The sequence below is a fragment of the Pygocentrus nattereri genome, chromosome 6 (genome assembly GCF_015220715.1).
Source record: "Pygocentrus nattereri isolate fPygNat1 chromosome 6, fPygNat1.pri, whole genome shotgun sequence".
Taxonomy (NCBI): Eukaryota; Metazoa; Chordata; class Actinopteri; order Characiformes; family Serrasalmidae; genus Pygocentrus; species Pygocentrus nattereri.
The window spans coordinates 15,850,808-15,869,108 of NC_051216.1; positions in this window are offsets into that span (position 1 = coordinate 15,850,808).

Genomic DNA, 18,301 nt, shown 5'->3' on the forward strand with positions numbered 1-18,301 from the left:
TGTTTGTTTTCTTCCCAGCTCTGGAGGCCCAGCTGCTCTGCTCAGTGTTTTCATTGCTTTTGCAGATCATGTTGAATCAGGTGATTTAGAGTAGGAAAAAACACAAAACCAGTTCAGGTGGGATGAAGAACCACTCCAGGGTACAGCTCCTTTCCTAAGAATCCAACAGAATTCAAATTCAAAAGGATCAAATATACTCTTAAAATTATACAGCTAAAAAGAGTTCTTCAGAGCAGTGCTATCGAAGAACTGCTATTACCTAAAGAACTTTAATCGATGGTTCTTTGATGGACCATTTTTGTAAATGAGATGTGAGTGTGAGGAACCTTTTTAACGCACACAGTCATTTATTTGATTTCCACTCAGTATCAGCCATTAAGTACAAGTTATTCATTTTGTGCCATCAGGACGAAAGCAACAAACATATTTAACAGAAAACTTCATAGACTTCACATAATATCACATTTACACTATTTAGTTTGCCCACTGTTTCTTTATTACAGTGTCCATTTTATGAGAGACTTGCTTTCAGTTTTGTGAAGAAATCTTCGTGGATATTTTTCCACATTTTCAAAGTTCAGTCTTAGAAGTTGGTTGCATTTTCTGCTCCGCGCAATCCACGCACACTGCTTATCCTCCTGGGTCATGGGTCTCGGTGCTCAGTGGGCAGAAGGCAGGAAACACCCTGGACAGGTCAACAAGTAGTCCCGCTTACAAATTTAGACTCATCAGTTTATAAAACATTACTTCACGTGTGAGATGTCCAGTTTGAAGTTCTAGTGCAAATTTTCTGTTTCCGTTTCCCTTTCTCAGTAAGGGCTTCTTGATAGCTAACCATCCTTTCTGATGCGAAGTACTGAGTTGTTTTCTCACAGTGGAAGGATGGACAGAAACACCTGTGGCTTTATTCCGATCTGAAGCAAGAGTGGAGCTTGATTTTCTCCTGCCTCTCAAAGATGACCACTTTCAGTGCTGCTTAGCTGATGATTGGTGGTCCACCAGGTCTTGACAGTTGTTGAGAGTTTTATTTTGTTGTGTATCATATGAAGTATTTTTTTAACTCTATTTTTGGAAACTCTCTTATTTATGCAGGTGGATCACTTTATATCTACCCTATATGTCCAAAAGTTTGTAGATACCTGCTTATCCAGTGTTTCTTTTAATTAGGCTTAGGATATTAATGGGGAGTTTGTCCTTCGTTTGCTACAGTAACAGCCTCTACTCTTCTGGGAAGGCTTTACACTAGATGATTGCTGTGAGGATTTGATTGCTTTCAGCCACAAGACCATTAGTGAGGTCAGGTACTGATGTTGGATTATTACCTCTGGATCACAAACGCCACTCCAACTCATCCCAAAGGGATTGTATGGAGCGCCGTCACTAAAGAGAACACAGTTCCACTGCTCCACAGCCCAATGCTGGGGGGCTTTAGACCCCTCTCACTGATGCTTTGGAATGACCTTAGGCTCATGTGCAGCTGCTCCAAAGCTTTCCATTCTGTTGGCAGTGCTTTTCTATAGAACAAGCTAAAACAAGCTGTACATGCACATCTCAGATGTCCCGTTTTCGAACACCTGTGTCAGCAATATGTGCACCTTAAGACAGTTTTTCTCAGTCCTGGTCCAGGAGACCCACTGTCCTGCACATTTTCGTGCTTTACCTGCTTTAATTCAGCCACTTTAACTCATTAATGAGCTCATAATGATCTGATTTCACTTAAGAAAGAAGTTTGTAGAGCAGCTAAAGTGCATTTGGGTAGTCTCTTTGAAGGGAAACATTGTGAATAGATTTTTTGGTAACAGCTTTTGTTGTGAGGACGCAGGTCTAACTGTCGTCTTAAGGAAGGATGGAAGAGTTATACAGCAAGAAGAGCCTGGGTTTGATTCCCTGTTCAGGTAACTAGAGTCCTTTCTTGTATGTTCTCTCTTTGTGGGTTTCCTCCCACAGTCCAAAGACATGTTGGGATAGCAGGGTTTCCTACAGGTGCTCTGGTTTCCTCCCACAGTCCAAAGACATGCAGTCTGGCCTATTGGAAATGCTAAATTGCCTCTAGGTGTGAGTGTGTATATCTGTGTGTCTGCCCTGTGATGGACTGGTGACCTGCCCAGAGTGTTTCCTGCTTTCTTCCTAGACTGCTGGGTTAGGCTCCAGCCCCCCATGACCCAGGAGGATAAGCAGCCTAGATAATGTATGTGTGTGTATGTGTGTGTGTGTTTAGATATGATATTATACCTGATGTTGGAGCTATTGGTATAATTTTCAGTGAACTATATTTCCTGCTCTTTTTTCTGACACTGAAAAATTAATAACTTTTACTGAATTTCCATTTTGACTGGACATTTATTTAATGTCTCAAATTTTTGCACAGCACAGTAATATAAAGATTCCTTACTAATTAAAATATCTTTTTTTCCTGGAATAGTACGACCAAGCCATGAACTTTATTTAAAAAATGCATTCCCTGCTCCAAAAGACCTAATGCAGCTCATAAGGTAATTATCAAGCCTTTCTTGCTCCATCAGTCATGTCAGATGAGGAAAACATGAAGCTCTGAAAAGCAGCTGGGCCTCCAGGACATTTGGGAAACACTGTGGAAGATACTACCACGTAATCTTCTCCAGGGTTTCTCAGCTCCATTCCTGGAGATAAACTAGCCAGGACAAGTTCAAGCATTCCCCAGTCCAATAGACTTGATTCAGCTCATAAGTTTATCATCAAGTGCTTCATAAGGTGGATTAGATGTGTTGAGACAGCACTTTCTCACCAGTACTAGCGTTAAGAACCCCTGGTCTACCCAATATAGAGGCCTATGGCATAGAAGATTGCTTGTGGATTAACAAAAAAAGGGCATGTGAACCTTTGTTTGGGTGAGGTAGGCTAGGCATATGTCAGTGATATGAGTCAGCTATGTAGGGAATGTAAAGTAAGTTGTGTTTACTATCCATTAAGCAGGGAAACAGACCTTACTGTGGGAATATTATGAGCTATGTATTTTGACAGGCCCACACTGCTTTCCTGCCATAACACTTAATTAAATCTGCACTTTATTTCCATGGTCTCCTTGTGTGTGGCCTGTTGATTAATATGGTTAATGGTGTGGTGGAGTTGAGGAATGGTGGGAAAAAATGTAAAAGTATGATGTATGTTATTTTGTATATGTTTTTTTGTTTGTTTCTTTTTTTTGAGAGACAAAATGGTACTTAAAGCTTTCATTTTTGAGAGAAAAGAGAAACTCAACTACCACTCTTTGTTTGGATCTGAAAAAATCCACAGGTGTTTGTCCATCCTTCTAGTGTGAGAAGACAACTCAACACTATGGGTCTGAAAGGATGTGCAGCTGTCAAGAAACCCTTACTGAGACAAATAAGAAGAACATTTGCAAATCAAAGAAGCTGCTGAGGTTCTCAGAACAATAGACTGGTCACTCCAGAGTCCAGACCTCAACATCATTGAATGTGTTTGGAATTACTTGGATTGTGAGAAGCAGAAACCAACTTCTAAGACTGAACTTTGGGGGTGTGGAAAACATCCCTGTAGAAATCTTCTGAAAAGAATGGAAGCTATAATTAAGCGTGGATTCACTAAATACTGAAAAAAATCAAGTAATGTATTAAATATATGTGTTGTTTTTTCTGAGGCTGAAAAATAAATTATTTTTGTGATGTATTACTTCTGCACAGTGTTACACAATGTTAAAATATTCATTGGTATTTTACAAGGATGTGACATTGTTGAACTGATTTTAAGTGGTTAAAGACCATTAAACTTGTCACTGATTGCAGCTTGGAAGATTATTGTAATTTTTTTGTGGCATCTTACAATAAACATATAAAAATCAGTTTCAAACACTAGGTAAGCATGGTTTTCAGAGGAAAAACAGAGGAATTTTCCCTTAACCTGTGCATTAAGCTTGTTTCTTCCAGTTGCCTTGGAGACTTTAGTTGTTGATTTATGAGTGCTGGAATCACTGCTCACACACAGGCACACAGAGATGAAAATGATTTTGTTTTGTGGGCTTGCTCTCATTTGATGGGAGTCTATATATGACCACAGAAGCCTGTCTTACTGTTTAGAAACTGTGAACAAGTTTGACAAGTTTGTTTTCAGCTTGAACTTTGATGGAGTCCTTTGTGAAGGTGCCAGCTTCTCTGCCTGGTAGACACAGAACATGGACAGATTCTTTTTATTTTTTCCAGTTGTAGCACTTGTCATAAAGGATTAGTGGACTAGGATGAAATTGCTTACTTTTGTTCTCTCTCTTACACACCCCTGTAATTGTAGATTTTGGACAAACTGTGACTTTGGACCAGCTGTAACCTGGCCTCCGCTGATTGGGAGAGCTTTAACTGAGGCTAATAGTCTATAGTAAACTTGTTCTGTTGGAAAATGAATACTGTATGGCCTCTGCCCCGTAGTCAGCGAGAGAACAAACACATTGAGCCTGTAAAGGTCTCTACCACCCTCCTGGCCAAGTTGAGTGTTTTCCAAAATACTGGAGAAATTCCCACTGCCCAGGTGAATAAACATAAACTGTACATAGATGACCACTGAAGCAGCATGGAACTACTTCCGATATGCAACGTTTATATAGACTAAAATTAGCTCCTGGAGCAAGTGTCGGAAACTAGTTTCCTGTTTGGTCTTTGCTAAAATATTCCATGATCGGTTTCAGCCCAAGCCAGCGAGCCAAACGTCATTCAGAAGATACCCAAGGGTTGAGCGGTCTGGCAGCAAGACACAGGGCCACTCGTATGACTCTCACAGAGCACGAGGCAAGTGAACATGGAGGAAAAAGTGCTCTTAGTCTTTTCCACACTTAACAAGCTTCCTGCCTGTGACCCATGGGTAAAGTCTGGGCTACCCAGCGCAAGGCCATGTGGCAGAGCAAGGGCTGACGTTCGGGCTATCTCTGACTGTGCGATGACGTAATGTCTGACAGGACACTTCCTCAATACTGGCTTGTCTGACTTTTACATATTCATTCCTGAGTTTCTGTCTTGGCTTTGATGAATGGAGGGGATCAATATTACCTTCACAGAGATGAAGTCCTGTGACTAAGGTCTGAGCTAAGCACTGAGCTTGAAATGCAGTATGATAGAACATCTCTGCTGGGTCACATTATCACAGCACTCTCTCATCAGTATAGCCTGAACAAAACGGTTCAAGCACATTTGTGGCAGCTACCAATTGTTGCTGTCTATAAATTTGTACAATTGGAAAGAACTGGACAGTAATTACTTAATGTACAATTTATGTTGAGGAAGTACTTCCAATTCATGAGCACTCAACACCACTGACTTTTGAGGAGACAAATTATAAACTATGTATACTTTATTTTCCAGTAATTATCTTTCCCTAACGCAGAATAATTGCTTTGACATCATTTTTACTGGGGCCACTCAGTTGACTTTGAACTGGGCATTGAACCAGAGTGACCTCTCTGTCATGCCAAAATACACAGTTGGCTTATTGTATCCGGATATAAATAATTCCGCTGAGTGTGGAGAATTGTATGGACATCCTCTTTCTCAGGCTCTTTGGAGAGTGGCAGGACAGACCTTGCATTGTTGAAGAAGTTTTTCATGAAGCTCTGTGTAGTACTTGAACAGCAGACTGAGGTGGTGTTTTTGTCTCTGGCTGCCACCTGCAGGAGTGTATCCCAGTAACAGGGTTCCTGAAGAGGGTTTTGGGGCGTTCTGGGCCTGAGCAGGTGGCCAGTGGTCCTTGCAGAGTACTAGCCTGTCATTCTTTTTCTTGTGAGTTCACAGTGCATTTTTAAAGGCTGCTTTTGGCACTTCAGCACTTTTGCCTGATGCCAGTCAACAATAGTGCTACAGCTGTCAATCAGCTGTTTTCAGTAGGGAGCTTGTTTATTCAAAATGCATTCTGAATGTATTCTAATATGTTAATGTTTTATGTATTTTAACAGGATATGTTACTATCTGAATTCAGGACTCAGTATTCAGTAGTCAGCTATTCAGCTGTCACTACTTTCTACCTAACTCTGATGATCAGTCAAAAAATACAAAACTACATCTTTGAGTTTAGGTTGTAAACATGGTATAAAAACATCTGATAACAGGCTCTGTTTACCTACTCTGTATTTTATATTCACTGTAACTGGATTAAATTCTGTCCTAAGTTGACCGAAGGTCAGCATTTAACAGGCTACTCCAATAATATTGAAAGGCAGAGATTCAGTTTAAAATAAAATATCTTTCAAGTTTCCATGTAAAACCCTTAACATACTAACTAAAAAATGTCAAATGAATGTCCGCATTTAAGCCAGGGCTGAATGCTAATGTGCACTAGCTGAGTACTAACAACACCGAAAATCCCTTTACTGTTCAACTGGATGACAACATGTCGGAAATGGCTTCCAAATCGATTTTTGGTTGTTTCAGATTTGTTCAGTGAGTGAGTCTGACTTGTGTCATTTCATCTTCAGTACAGTACCAAATTATCTCTTGGCTCTCAACAAAGGACATAGTAGTGAACCATGCATATTTCACCAACAGAGGATGCAGCAGAGTGCAACAGAGAGAATGTACAAGCAAATTCACAGGGGTAGTTCCTAATATGCTCTGCTTCAATGACCCCTAAACTGTTAAAGAGAGAGCATATTACTGCTACAGAAACATTGAACTTTTGAATAGATTTGATTGATTCATTGAAAAGAACCAGCCCAGAAGAACGATTTGTTCATTAATCAGCCATCACTACCTTACAAACACTGAAGTTTCTGCTAAAGCCTGAGTACACTGATAAACCAGTGCAATGAGGTAATTATTTATCTCAGCAATACTAAGCTGTTTTGAAGAATGATTAAACTGTTAAACTCATGCCTGTGAGTAAGAAGCTTAGCAACAGGGTTGCACTAGTGCATTGTGTTGCAAACATGTTATTAATTGGGGGCGGGGAGGGGGGTTTTTGGAATTTTGGAGCTTAATTTAAAGAATGAGTTTTCATGAAACATTAACAGAACAGTTATGTGAAGAAAACTGGCAGCCAGGTGTGAACAAAATCACAAAAGCAGTGATTTTTTTCAGTGTGCCTTATAGACATACACTAAAAATGTATTCTGAATATGTTCATTTTTTATGTATTGTAACAGAATTTGTTACTAACTACATTCAGGACTGTTTATTAAGTGGTCAGCTATTCAGCTGTTACTACTTTCTACCCGACTCTTGTCATGTCACTATCGAAAATACTCAGGGTGTAGTCTTGTTGACTGTCTGGAGATCTCTGCATAAAATGACTGCTTCCCAGGATACATAAAATGTGCCAACCTTGGGCACAAAATAGCTATCAAAACAATTTTCTCATTAAAAACAGTTCCAAAAAGTGCCTCAGTCTGCAAAAATAAGTGTAAAATGTAACCCTCCTCACCCGCCCACTCCTGCTGGACATTCTTTTCAATGGCAGTACCCTAGAGAGTCCAGAACCCTTGAGAATTACTCCCCATGAGATAACGTGGGATATACTGCCAACTCTTCTTGCACTCTCTCCCATGCTGTCTCATGGAGCACATTTCCAGTGGGGTCATCTCGTCTGAACCTTAGACGAGTCAGCTTGTGTATTCTGAAATGAGACGTTGTGTATTTTGTGTATGTCGAGGAGCCGCTGGAGCTTCATTTTAGGGTTTCACACCTGCATATGCTCTGCAATTTTCCACAGCAATCAAGCTCCCTTAAAGCCTTTAAACTACCCATTTTGTGCCAGTGACTGAACGTCAGACCCTCAGCGACAATGTGGCAACAGCCTACATCAAAGGCCCATTTAAAGTTCTGGCTATATAACTCATTACAAAGTCATTTGACTCTTGGGCCATATGTATAGCGGCTTCTCAACTGCTTTCTTCTCTCTGTGTCTACACTCTGTGAAATGTCTTTTCATTCCAGACATGAGACATGCTGTACAAACAGCACGTTCAGGATCACAAAAGCACTGAATGTGGATCCAGCCTGCCTGTTTGTTCAGTGGCTAACAGGATTACGCCTGCATCTTTTCTGAAATGGAAATGTTTCCTTACCGGCGCTTTTGGAAATTTCTCCCCTTACAAATGGATTGTGATTATATTATGTGTATGTCGCCTGGCAACTCTAGATGGATGTGCATTAGCTACATCACAGAAACATTCAATTTTACACTGTGGGGGGGGTGCACTGAATAGTGCTGAAAGGTATTTTCACAGCTTTCAGAGAGGCCCATCTTTCAAGTGGTTGTCTCGTCAAAGCAAATTAAACAGCACCACTACATACAGACGAATGTTTCCATCGCTCAACTCAAATGTAACTGAAGCAAACTGAAGAAAAGAATTATTTGGCCACACAAACTTGGATTGATGAGACGACAGGCCTGGGCAATAGTTCCCAGTTCCCCTTTAACTGCTGCTTAGTTTGAAAGAAACAATACGAGACTCCTCTGTTGTGGGATCCAAGAAGGCCCACAACAGAGGAGGCTTCTTGAGGAGTGCTCAGAGGAGTTTCACTGGAGTGTGGTAGTGGTCTTGGATCAGTGAAGGAGAAGACATTGTGCACTGTCAGCTGACTACCTGTCACCATTCTCTTTCTGTAAGAAATGACGAGTTATGTTCTTTTGAAAAGGTTCTATTAACAGCGATGCCTGGGTCACTTCACACTGTCTTAGTATCCAGAAAATGTTCCACTTTTTTGATGCTTAAGTACAAAATGTCTTTCTGAATCATGCAGCTGTTCACAATGTCCTTGAAGTTTTGACACATCATTAAACATGCAGTTCTTTTGGTCTTATTGGAAATGATTTAAAATAATTTTATTTCAGTGTATGTCTTTTATTAGAAGAGATAGCACCAGTCCAATACTGGATCCTGTAATGGATCAGCAGAAAATACTGAATCACACCTAGCAGGGTAAGGTAAGAATGAATCTGGTTCAATCCTGTAGCAAATCTATCCTGAAATAGCGTGCATTCACATTGTGTGATTTGTTGTTAGCTGTGTTTCTTCCTGTGAAGTAATAGAGTGTATAATTTAATTTAATTTAATTTAATTTAATGAATTTAAGCATGAGAGCCTACTTTAAGAGGCTCATCTTAGGTGAAGCACTTCATCAAAGTTTTGTTACAAAGTTCTATAACCTAAGAATAAGTTAACTAGTTTGTATTATCTGTATGCAGATTTATCATTAAAATATCATTTTTAAGTTATTAATTTTATGCATATGCCCAAGGGTCATGAAAGAATGGTCCAGTAGAGGCTACCTCTTATTCGACTTCTTCATGCACAGAGGTTTTGGGGGGCAGGGGCTCAATGAAATTTTATTTACTTCATATCAGATAAAAGTAAAGCCCCTGTCTATTAGGTATTGCAGGACTTCAGATTTTTCTAAAGTTGACAGTTATGTAATGAAAGTCACATTGACGTTGACTAATCACTGATGATATAAGTGAAACCACAAGAGAAGAGAATGGTTTGCAAGGCCCGTTTTGGTTTAATGAAAAACTTGGTCTAGTGCCCGTTACCGCCAAGATTATGTTTGGTTGTTGTCCAGAATAACCACTTTCTGGAATGTGATGCTTTCGTAACACATTAATATCCCAGGCTTATTACACGATAAAGCTGATAACTCTGCAACTGCAGAAAATTTCATGCAAAGTGGCTGAGCTATTCTTAGGTTATGGAAGTGTGTAATAAAGCATTGGCCATTTAATAGGTTAAAAAGGCAATATCATGGGTTTATTTGTGAGATTTGCAATGCTGTGGTGACGCATGTGATATATGATCAGATTTAACAGAGATGAAATCAAGAGGGGTGTACAACAGTGATGAAACTTCTGGAACCCAAGCCAATCTGCTAGCTCAGTTCCTGAGGCAAGGCTGAGTCAACTGTGCCTCAGAAATATATCTTGAAGACACCAGCTTAGAGTGCACTTGTACAGTCTAAGGGCAAAAGGGCAAGAGTTCAAGGCCCCTGTGGGGTATCTGTGCATGTGCCTTAGGACGTCCTACAGTAATGATTATGAATTATTTTAAAACTATGAAACTAATATACAATTGAAATGTGGGCCCACATTCACACAGTTCACGTTCAACTGATTCCAGCTGCTTCTCAGCTTCCCACCACATGCAGTCATCTGCAAGTTTGAACATCAGTCAAAGTACACATTTTATTGATTTTCCAAGTGAAAATAAGTGAACAAATCCTGTACAGGGAACAAAGTTAACAATGGCATTTAAGTGATGAAAAAAGTGCCAAAACTTTTGCACATACCAGTTTGTGTTTTGTTTTGTGTTTTAATATTTAATTGAGCAAATAAACATTAAAAGCGCATTAAAGTGTGCATAAGCGTATTCTCTGTAGAGGAAGTGTGTTAACTTCTTTTCTCTTAGAAAACTAACAAAACGTCATTTTACCAGGGGCACCCCTGACTGTCACAGTGTTTCCAATGACTGTCTAATGCAGGGTGTCCAATCTTATCCCCAAAGTGCAGGTCAGTTGTTTTAAGACTGAGACCCACTGATTAAACTATAGTGGAATCATATGTGTAATTTAACTATAGTGTATATATACACACACCCACACACACACACACCCACTATATGGTCAGAAATACACCTCTTAATCATTCAATTCAGGTGTTTCATTCAGTCTCATTACCAAAGGTGTATAAAATCAAGCACCTGTCCCATGCAGTCTGCCTTTATACACATTTGTGAAAGAATGGGTCGTTCTAAAGAGCTCACAAAATTTGAGCATGGTACTGTAAGTCAGTTTGCAAAATTTCTTACCCCCTAGATATTCCTCAAAAACTGTGTGTGGTATTACTGAAAAAGAGGAAGTGTTTAAGGTATCACAGCAAGTCAAACATGTAAAGTTAGAGTGGGGTCACTGAGTGCAGAAGCGCATAGTGCATAAAAGTCACCAACACTGTGAACTCAATAGCTGCAGAGTCTCAAACCTCCACTGGCATTAACATCAGCACAAGGCCCCTTAGTTTCAGTGAAGGGAAATCTTAATGCTTCATCATACCAAGACATTTTGGAGAATTGTGCACTTCTAACTGTGTGGGAAGAGTTTGGGAAAGACCATTTTCTATTCCAGCATGACTGAGACCCAGCACACAAAGCAAGTTCCATAAAGGCATGGCTGGGTGAGTTTGCTGTGGAAGAACTTGACTGGCCCGCACAGAGCCCTGACCTCAACCCCATCTAAAACCTCTGGGATAAAATTGAATGGAGATTGTGAGACAGGCCTCTCATCTAACATAAGTATGTGACCTCATAAATGCTCTTCTGGATGAATGGATGAGCAAAGAATTCCCACAGACACACTCCAAAATCTTGTAGAAAGCTTCCCAGAAGAGTGGAAACTGTTATAGCTGTAAAGGGGGGGATCAATTCCATATTTACTTCATACAGCACTTAAATGAGCATTGAATTAAGTATTGTTTGCCATATATTGTGCTGCACTTATATTTTATTGTTTTGCACTGTGTATTGTCGTTTACTGTATTGTATTGTATTGCATTGTACGGCACAGAGTTCTGTGTTCAACTCTTCCTTTTTTCTGGGTATCTACAGTGACTTTTGTTTCTAGCAATATCTGAGCTCAGGGCTCTCTTTTTCTCTAACCTATTGGGAACTAGCAAAGATACTTTCTCTATCTAGATAGACAAAGCACTTCTTGTAAGTCGCTCTGGATAAGAGTGTCTGCTAAATGCTGTAAATGTAAATGTATTAATGCCAATGGATTTAGAATGGGATGTCATAAAACTCCAGTAGGTATAACGTGTAGATGTCCCAATACTTTTGTCCATGATAGATAGATGGTAGATGGATAGATAGAAGTTTTAAAATTCAAACAGGTGAACATTCCTTCTCATTGCTACACATAACACTGATTCTTGTATGTGATGTAAATGCCTTTGTGTAGCACCTGCCTGTCAGAGAATTAAAATGAGATCAGGCTATCAATTCTTCTTTGTCAGAGAGGTAGAGGGTGCTTTTGTAGACTGCCAAAATCCAGTTTTTATTTCTGTGTCTAAGCTTAATTCAAGGGCCTTTGACTTACAAAGACAGAGAGAGAGAGAGAGAGAGAGAGAGAGAGAGTTAAAATAAAAGGCATGAGGCTTGTTCTGCTTGTGGAGCTGGCTGCAGCCGTGTCAGGATGTTTTATGGGTACAGTTCAGGGAAATGATTATGAAAGTGGTTCTAGGCAGTGCCCTGCATGATTTGGCACTCTTATTTCCTCTGCAATTTCACTTGAATTCCATCTAACACATGTTTTCAACTGTGTTTTTCGGTGTTAAGCACACACATACACCCACTTACATGCACGGTCTTCCACTTCCAAACTCTCACATCAACATCACACATACACACACACACACACACACACACACACACACACACACACACTGCACTGAACCTCCCCCTCAGAGAGTTGTAGGTCAAGGAGAGGTCTCCTGAAAGCACAGATTTATAGGATGTTAATGCTCAGGGGATGGCACGATTGGGAAAAGAGCAATGTTAAATTTTTTTGAAGCCTCAGCAAGTCTCCAGTCAGTGCGACTCTCAGAAAAGAATAGTTCTCCCCTAACCCGTCTTGTGTTTACTACTTGTGTCCTCATTTATCAACATATCTGACATAGTATCAGTGTGTGTGTGTGTGTGTGTGTGTGTGTGTGTGTGTGCGTGTGTTCATGGGGGCAGGGTTGTTAAATGTGTTTTAAACACAGCTGTTAAAGCCACTTATCCATAGATGGTTCTTGGTAGTGGAGAAGCTAGCCACTCTCTTCTTTCCTTAGAGCCTGCGTCTCTTGACTTTACAATGATCTTGCTTGTTTTGGCTTAGAAAAACAGAAAAAAACTAAGAGGGCTGTATTGTCCTATTCAGCTGGGAATAACTAGAGCCTAGACCATGCCTGAAAAAGAAGGAGATCACAACAAGGAGACATGGGAAAGGAAGCAGACGTCCAGCGGCACAGAGCTGGTAATTGCGAAAGCCAGTTCCCAGTCCCATTGATAACATAAGGGACGGCCAGAGGGCTTCACAAAGGGCTTCAGTGACTGCTTTCCCACCAAGTGTCTCCTCAGTGGCATAGCACTGCTTCAGACTCTGAGATTCCCTTCAACCTCCTTTCGAAGTCTTCAACAGGTGATATGAAGTGAGACTGCATTCCAAAGGAAGGTAAGGGTCCAGCTTGGCTAAATGTTATGAAAAAATGCCGTATCTTGGCTATAGCTAAGATTAATATGTTGCATGAATGTCCATCACAGTAATCCCATAATTCCACATTTCAGTTATTTATTAGACAGAAGGGTTTTAATGACAGCTTCACTTTCTAACATTATCTTGTAATGTGAAGTTGAAATGTAGCAGAAACAGTGATTAAAGGACCTTTTGTGGGATAAAGGAAGAGTAAGTAGTGTCACTGTTTAGTTTGAGAGTAGTTTCTATATTTGACCCACTATTCATAGTTATTTTTCAAGACTTTTCAACTGTGTGCTTCGTTCATCAAGTCAGCATCTTGTTTCTCCATGCGGGAATGTATTTCAGGAATGTTCCGCAGCTGCTCTCATGGAGAAATGCTGTCTCCAGGGATAAATTCATTAATGGAGAAAATGTAAAACCAGAGCAAACACACGGCCATCTGCTATGGGAAATTACTGTCTTACTATCACCATGCCAACAGAAGACCACTGGCGCAGAGCCTCCAGAAAACATTACTTGCAAATGAATTATAGATCAAGAGAATAGAAAATGAGCCACCAGTGTCAAAATGTATTTGTGTCTTGACATTTTGAGAAAAAGAAATTTATCCTGTGATTAGATTTGCTGTTCTGAGCAACTGGGGCTCACGTACACTTTGTCGAACATGGGTTGCTCTTTTGTTTATTTAATGCTCAGTCAAAACAGCCATTAAATACGTTATTCATTTTTTATACATAATATAGCTTTCATCATTGGGAGCAAGGAAAAAATCAAGCTCCATTCTCAATTCAGACCTGAAAAAATCCACAGGTGTTTCTGTCCATCCTTCCACTGTAAGAAGACAATCTGCACTGTTGGTCTGAAAGGATGCGTAGCTGTCAGCTCTGACTGAGAAAAGGAAATAGATTTAAAAAGGAAGAAAATGAGACCAACTTCTAAGACGGAACTTCTGAAGTGTGGAAAAATATCTTTGCAGATTTCACTGTAAAATCTGAAAGCACATCTGCAGAAAAGAAAGGAAGCTGAGTGAACATGCGGAATACTGAAACAGTGATACATTTCGTCATTGAAGCTTCTGTGTAATCTCTGTTAAATATGTTTTGTGCTTCTTCTGACACTGAATAATTAATAACTTAATGGTTATTTTGAATGGAAATTAATTAAATGTGGTCTCTGAGTACATATAGTTAGTATCCAAACAAATCCTCGTATTTGCAAAATGCTAATTTTACAGGAGAAGAAAGAACCTTCCTAACTTTGAGTCTTTTTTTTCCAAGTATTTTGGGACATTTCTATTGGTCTGTTCACTATAAAATGTTGACGCAATGTAAACTGCAGTCCATATGCTGTCATACACAGTTTATCCCCCATTCACAATTGGTCAATTCTGACCACAGGACTGCTGTTTATTGGATATTTAAGTGGTGGACCATCAACAGCACAGCAGTAACACTGACATGATGGTAACGTGTGTGGTGCTGCTACAAGTGCATCAGTCAGCGTTGCTGGGGTTTTTTACACACATCAGTGTCACAGCAAGGTTGAGGGTGGTCCACCACCCAAAAACATCCAGTCATGAGCAATCTTCAGATCAAAAACTGACCACTGATGAACAAGAGGATGACTAAGTACGTGGTGACAGATGGGCTACAGTCTCTAACTCTACACCAGCAAGACTTCCAGAGTATAACGTTAGCTTGGTTTTGAAAGCCTGTGAGAGTGAAGTGGACCTACAAGGTAGGCATGTGTGTCCATGTACATATACATTATCATATTTGAATAAAAATAGTATGTATAGTATAGTATATTATGGTATCATGCTTTTAAGAAACCAACCCAGCATCAACTATTTGTACAGTATGTGGCACCAGATTAGCAAGGATTTATGCATTGATGTCAGAGGAATCAGTGGGCAGAGCAGGGCAGAACTGAACAGTTTGGCTAATGTTAAAAAGAGGGAAATATTTTAAGTAAGATTAATCTTTAAAAGATACATTTTTAATGAACAAATGAAAATGAAAAAAAAAAATGTATTGAGCACTTACCATTTGCAAACAATTAAGCCAAGCTTAAGTGGTGTAAATGGAAATGTTATAACCTACCCCATATGGACCAGGTTGTAACATTTGCTGGAAAAGTTTGGTAAACTGATGTAAACACAATTAATTCAATACAGATCTATTTTTCTTGAAGAAGTTGAGCTTTTTGACCTAAATGCAAAACGTATATGCATTAATATAAATTTCCTGTTGGCTGAGTGTCAAACACTGACCACAATATATTACATCAAATATCAGAACAATAAAATTGTTTCATTAATGTGAATTATAGGGTATGTCAGTTTCCCATTCAGTGAATAAATAAAAAAAAATCCTCTGGATTTATATAGGAGAATATGGACTTTTCTTATTGTTTTCTTAGGGAGTCTTAGTTGCAACACTATGCAGTACTTTTGCAAGACTACTTCTTGCTGTCAATTGCTGTTATGCTGCAAATGTTACAGCCATAATATAGGTCTATAGACTTCTGTGACTGCCATACGCAACTTAGCAAACAACCCTTTTGGAAAAAAGGTTACTTTCATGATACAAAAACAGTCTTCAGGGTGAATCCTAAGAAATTGCTGTAGAAAACTATCAAAATTTCACAGATGTTGCTTTAAAACACAAGATGAATAGAAGCACATACTACTTAAAGTACATCAAAAAACAATGTTGCATTTCAGCCTGTGTTAGGTTGTGTTAGGTTGCAACATCATTTTACTATATTTACATCATTCATTATCAACACATTTATGAAAAGACACTCTGAAATGCTCCATTTTCTCACTTTGACTACTTCAAGGCTTTGAGCTTCAGACTAGAGTTATGGAAAATCTGTTCCAATAAAATTCTGCCTGCCAAGAGTAAATGCACATCTTCCCAATGTCAATAAAAGTCAGGCGTATTCATGAGGTATAAATCATGAAACGTAGGAGACTCATCAAATGCGCAGTAAAAGGGGAAGCTTTTGAAATGTGATGAAGCCAGCAGCTGGAGGAGGCCCATGAAGATGTCAGGCCAGCACAGATATTGCCTAAATATTATGTTGGATCATCACGATCTTTACCCACGCACCCACGCTGAAGCTTCAGATCCTCCCACACTCTGACCTTGCCACCATCAAACCATGTCACAAGAAAACAACAAAAGGTTGGAAATCAGTTTGCTGTGATTGTTGGAAGGTTCTTTGCTGTAACATTCTCTTCTTTGTTTCTTCATCCTAGAAGCACAGAGGGATGGAGTGCAGCATGACTTCAGTGATTTCTGCCACTTTAATCATGTGCTTAGCATTTACAGGTAATTACAAACATACGGCTGGAAATGTGAGATGAGCTCGGAGAGTAAGAGCCACTCTTTGGATGGGTATAGAGGTCTCGTGCTTCAAACAGAGCTCCTGCTCTTGGGTTTATACCACCTAAAAATAATTGAAACCATGTCAGCCATTGTGAGGAGCACGTTAGACGAAGGGGTTTTTCACTGCGTCTTCCCTCCTTTAGTTAATGAACTGTGATTTACACACAAAGTCATTTGTTTATAGAGGAAATGGCCTTTTATAGACATGAAATCATCCACTGTCTCTAATTTATTGCACTATCTAGTGGGTACTTTTTCCCAGTGTTTAGGGACACCTTTATTTTTCAGTTTATTGTTTGTTTTTAAATGTTTTTTTTTTTCCTTTTCAGGACTGGATGGGGCAAAGAACTTGCCCTGTGACAGGCCCACATTCGACATTGAGGTCTACAACCACTGCATACCACTGTACAAGCAAAGAATGGCAACCAGCAACTATCAGCAGGAATGCCCCTGGCCCACCACTAAAGGGTGCGTATCTGTAGTGTACATATTTACAGGCATTTAATAGAGGTTATCTTCAAAGTCTTTCTGTCTCCACTCTCATTAACGGCATTATGGATGGGACCGTGAGCTCACAATGACATCCCTCTGCTGGAGGAGGGTGTGGAGAAGATGGACTAAAAATAACAATCTTCTAGCTTTTAAAGACTCCTCCTGAAAGATCTATGGGCTGCAGTCATGGGAACGCAGCGGCTCACAGCTTCCCTGGGGTATTGTTTGTTACTTCAGGTTTTAATTAATTAGAGCCCCACCAAACGCATGACTGCACTAGTTGGACTCTCATTTTGAGACATTTAGCTCACATTTTGTGAAAACTGGAAATGCTCTGACAGGACTCTATGTACATTAATAAATTCATGAAGTAAATGAATAAATTTTGAATGAATAATGCATTAAAGCAGTAAATTAATGAAGTGCTCTCTCGTGCAAGACTGTTTGAAGAAGTCGAAGCTCTTAGCACATTCATTAGCACGTTCTGACATCTATAATACCCATCAATAGTTCCGTTATTTTTTAAATGTTTTTTAAATAAATGACCATGTTGTTTGTAATAAATTAATATATTAACTCTTCCTGGATCGGGGTCTTGTCGTGGCGGAAGGGCTTGTGTGGTCTAGCGATCTTCAGAGCTAATCGTTGGGAGCAATATGCTCCTGTGAGGGAGGCATGTCTCCCGGATTAAGGAGTTCTTCAAAGTGCTCCTTCCAACGACCAACAATATCCTTATTTGAAGTCAGAGTTTCTCCATCCTTCCTTTCCGAATACAGCTTGGGCGCAGCCACCCCGACCACTCCTGAGTTGCTGGACAGTTGTCCAGAACTTCCTTGAAGCCAACCAAAAGTCTTTTTCCATGGCTTCACCAAATTCCTCCCACGCCCTGGATTTTGCTTCTGCCACCGTTGAGACAGCCACCTTTTTCGCCTGTCGGTAGCTCTCTGCTGAGTCGGGAGTCCTTCGGGCCATCCAGTCCCTAAAGGCCTCTTTCTTCAGCTTGACGGCCTCCCTCACCACTGGTGTCCACCGGGGGTTCTTGGGTTACTGCTCCTGCTCACCCACAAGCTTTTGGCCACAGCTATGCCCAGCAGCTTCCACAATGGAGGTTTTGAACAGGGTCCATTCAGACTCCATGTCCCCTACCTCCCCCGGGACAAGAGAAAAGTTCTCCCGGAGATGGGAGTTGAAATCATTCTAAACAGAGCCCTCCAACAG